The sequence below is a fragment of the Otolemur garnettii genome, unplaced genomic scaffold (genome assembly GCF_000181295.1).
Source record: "Otolemur garnettii isolate 467f Iridium unplaced genomic scaffold, OtoGar3 scaffold00020, whole genome shotgun sequence".
Taxonomy (NCBI): Eukaryota; Metazoa; Chordata; class Mammalia; order Primates; family Galagidae; genus Otolemur; species Otolemur garnettii.
Window position 1 is genome coordinate 123,669 of NW_003852415.1, and position 4,906 is coordinate 128,574.

The following is a 4,906-nucleotide window of genomic DNA, read 5'->3' on the forward strand; positions in this document are numbered from 1 at the left end:
CATTGTTTGGCAGGCCCGGGCTGGATTCGAACCCACCACCTTAGGTGTATGTGGCTGGCGCCTTAGCCGCTTGAGCCACAGGTGCCGAGCCAACATTGGGGTAATTATTTAGGGTAGAATTCTGGAATAGGGAAATTAAAATGTTAATTGATATGTCATTTCTTTCCAATTATTTATACTCTGATGACTGGACAAACTCCTTACAATAGTGATCTCAGTTGTAAATCCTGGCACATGAAGGTACTATGGGTTGGTGTCAGAATAATAAAGATTTAATGAATGACTCATCAAATTGACGACATTCATAAATGTACTCTTCAATTTTAAATCTCTGGTCTTCAGGAGCATTTGCTGGAACATTCAATCCAATTAAATACCCAAAGTCCTGGATTTCTCTGAGGCTTTCAAAAGACTGGTTTTTGCTTCTCTCAGTAGGTAATGCCATAGAGACAAGGTTTCTGTAGTTCTGGAACATCATATCTCTATACAAATTTCGCTGAGTGGGGTCCAGGTATTCTGACTCCTCTGTAGTAAGAACTATGGTAACATTCCTGAATGTCAACAGATCCTGGAAAATTGTCTGTCTTCAAGCTTGCCAGAGGAAAAATGGACACAGCATTCTCATCTACAGTACCTTGTGAATTTGGCTACAATGACCTTCTTTGTCTCCCTTAAATTCAGCTACCAACTGGACCTTAACATGGGCATCCTTCCTTTTTCATTTTTTGAGATGTCACACCATGGCCATGCTCTTTCTCTCTGCTTCTCTCTCAGACTCTCTCTGTTTCCCGACTTCCATGTTGTCACAGCGGTACAGAGCATGTGGCACACACCCCTGACTTTCCACAGTGAAGAGGAAGGAGCGCTGAATGCTGTTTCAGAATAGGATGTATTTTGACACACACTTCTTGCCTCCCTCTGCTTTTTGTCTTTTTTTTTTGAGACCGAATCTCACTATGCCGCCCCTTGGTAGAGTGCCGTGGTGTCACAGCTCACAGCAACCTCAAACTCCTGGGCTTAAGCAATTCTCTTGTCTCAGCCTCCCAAGTAGCTGGAACTACAGGCACTCACCACAACGCCTGGCTATTTTCGTTGTTGTTGTTGTTGCAGTTGTCATTGTTGTTTAGCTGGCCTGGGCCGGGCTCAAACCTACCAGCCTTGGTATACGTGACTGGCGTAACCACTATGCTACGGGTGCTGAGCCCTCCCTCTGCTTTTTGGCAACACCCATTTGTTTTAGCTCTATTTCAATAATGGTTACTATTCTGATATCAATACAATATCTGCTAGGACACCTTATCTCACCTGACTTATTTCTACAGGGTCTCCCATGCTCACTTGATTTTCGGTATTGAAGATAAACTGAGAAAGAATTTTCATTTTGCAGGGAAGTACCACTATGGGCTTAGTTTTTTGTAGGTTTTTTTCTTCTTTTTTCTAAGATAGACTGTCACTCTGTTGCCATGGCTAGAGTGCTGTGGTATCAGTCTAGCTCACAGCAACCTCAGACTCCTGAGTAGCTGAGACTAACAGGTACCCACCACTATACCTGGCTATATTTTTCTATTTTTAGTAGAGATAGTGTCTCGCTCTTGCTCAGGCTGGTCTCAAACTCCTGAGCTCAAGAGATCCTCTGCCTCAGCCTCCCAGAGTGCTAGGGTTATGGATGTGAGCCCCTGTGACTAGCCTAACATACATTTTCTATGTTCAAGTCTACACCACAGTCTTCTTAAATTCAACCTCCAAATTCCAAATTCCTTAATTTGTCTCATTAACACATTGACTACCACACTAGAAAAAAAAATTTTTTTTTTCCCTTAGGACCATAGTGTTTTATTAGATCAAGATAGGTCAAAAGACAGGGGGTGCCCCGTAGCTCAAGTGGGTAGGGCACTACCTACATACACCACCGAGGCTGGCGGGTTCAAACACGGCCCAGGCTAGCTAAAACAACAATGACAATTGCAACAACAAAAAAATAGCCAGGCATTGTGGTGGGCACCTATAGTCCCAGCTACTTGGGAGGCCGAGGTAAAAGAATAGCTTAAGCTCAAGAGTTTAAGGTTGCTATGAGCTGTGATGCCACAGCACTCTACCTAGGGCAACAGCTTGAGACTCTGTCTCAGAAAAACAAAAGAAAAAAAAATGTCAAGAGATGTGTGAGTTATATATGCTTTATGAGGCCCAGGGCTCAAAAAAATGGTGTAAGTTAAATATAAGTCATACAACAGTTAATGTGTTAATAGTCATAAATCCTATTAGACCCATATTTTCTTTAAATTCAAAAATTTTACTTTCTTGCCCAAAATGTTAAGAAGTGATTACTTAGCAGTAAGAAGTTTCCTCCATCACACTCATAGATGTTGTCAGGTACCTACTCAGCATACATCATCCCTTTCCCTTTTATAAGAACTCCTGATTTGCATCCAGGTATTGCCCTTCCCCTTACAAGTGTGGGTTGCAGGGAATGCCAAATCCACCCAGAACCAGGGAGCAATGATGGTGATCTCCATTTGGCTTAAGCCAACCTCAACATTACACGATAGGAGAAAGTATGTCATTTAATGCTTGCTTGGAAATCTGGATATCCTCTCTCCCACTAAACATTAAAAAGAAGCATGAACACTGATTACTCTAATAGCCACCTTATTATATCATGAGTGGCAGAGCAGATAGAAAGCAGAAAAAAACAATTCTTTGTTTTTGAGACAGAGTCTCAAGCTGTCATCCTGGGTAGAGTGCTGTGGCATCACAGCTCACAGAAACCTCAAACTCGTGGGCTTAAGCGATTCTCTTGCCTCAGCCTCCCAAGTAGCTGGGACTACAGGCACCCGCCACAATGCCCAGCTAATTTTTGGTTGCATTTGTCATTGCTGCTCAGCAGGCCCAGGCCAGGTTTGAAGCCACCACCCTAGGTGTACTGTGGCCAGTGCCCTGCCAACTGAGCTACAGGTGCTGTCAAACAAAAACAATTCTTAGTGTCATCTTTGAGCCACTAAGTCAATCAAACATGAAGGGAGACCTACTCCTGACTTTCCAGCCAATAAATTTACTTACTCTGCAAAGTCTTACTTTTGAGAGTGTTAGATTCACAGCAAAATTGAGCAGAAGGTACAGAAATTTCCCATATACTCCCTGCCCCACCCCATACATAGTTCCCCTCCATCCACTGTCAACATCCCATAACAGAAAGGTATTTTTGTTACAACTGATTAACTTACAGTGGCTTATCATTATCACCCAAATTCCTAGGTTTACTTTAGGGTTCACCCTTGGTGTTGTACATTCTATAGCTTTGGACAAATGGACAATGACACGTGTCTCCCAGTATGTAATACGGTATAGTTTCACTGCCCTAAGAACTGCTTTTGCTCCAAATATTTATCCCTCTCTTTCCCCAACCCTGGCAACTGCTGATCTTTTTACTGTCTCCATAGTTTTTCCTTTTCCAGAATGTCATGTATTTGGAATATACAGTATGTAGCTTTTTCATATTGGGTTTTTTCAGTTAGTAATGTACATTTAAGGTTTCTGTCTTCCCATGGTGCATTTCTTTTTAGTTCTGAATAATATTCCATTATCTGGATGTATCAGTTTATTTATCCATTCACCTATTCAAGGACATTTTGGCTGCTTCCAAGATTTGGCAATTATAAATAAAATTGCTCTAAACAAGTGTGTGTAGGTTATGCGTGGCTGTAAGTTTTCATCTGAGGAAATACCAAGAGCCTGATTGCTGGGTAGTTTCATAGGTGAGAAACTGCCCAACTGTCTCCTAAACTGGCTATGCCAGTTTGCAATCCCAACAGCAATGAATGAGAGGTCCTGTCACTCTACATTCTCACTAGCGTTTAGTGGTGTCAGTGTTATGGATTTCTGCCATTCTATTAGGTAGGTGACTGGTTTTGTCTTATTTGTTTGAGAGAGACACTGTCACTCAGGCTAGAATACAGTGGCCAAATCATAGCTCACTGCAATCTCAAACTCCTCTTGCCTCAGCCTTGCGAGTAGCTAAGACTATAGGTGTGTGCCACCACATCTGGCTAATTTTTCTATTTTTCATAAAGACAAGGTCTTGCTCTTGCTCAGGCTGGTTTTAAACTCCTGACCTCAAGTAATCTTCTCACCTGGGTCTCCCTAAGTGCTAGGACTATAGGTATGAGCTACCGTGCCCAGTCTTAATTATTTTTTAACCACATTGTTGTTACCCTGCACTTACAGAAGCCTAACTAATATAACTTAACTGATGTGGTCAGGGAATTATTAGAAGACCAACTTGAGGCTGGGTGCAGTGGCTCATGCCTGTAATCCTAGCACTCTCGGAGGCCGTGGCGGGTAGATTGCTTGAGCTCAGGAGTTTGAGACCAGCCTGAGCAAGAGTGAGACCCTGTCTCTACTAAAAGTGAAAAACTGAAGCAAGAAGGTCACTTGAACTCAAGAGTTTGAGGTTACTGTGAGATATGAGCCCATAGCACTCCACTAAGGGCGACAAAGTGAGACTCTGTCTCAAAAAAAAACTAAATAAATAAATAAAATAAAAGAGCAACTTGAGTCAAGAGAAATAAAATTTTAACTGTTAAAAAATAAAGTCATGTAAGTATGATACTAGAAGAAAATAAAATAGAACAAATGTAATAATCCTAGGTAGAGGAAAGTCTTTCTTAACATGACACACAGCCCAGAAATCACAAAGAAAAGACCAAGAGGCTTGGCGCCTGTAGCTCAGTGGCTAGGGCACCAGCTACATACACCAAAGCTGGCGGGTTCAAACCCAGCCTGGGCCTGCCAAATAACAATGACAACTGCAACCAAAAAATGGCCAGGTGTTGTGGCAGGTGCCTGTAGTCCCATCTCCTTGGGAGGCTGAGGCAAGAGAATCGCTTAAGCCCAGGAGTTTGAGGTTGCT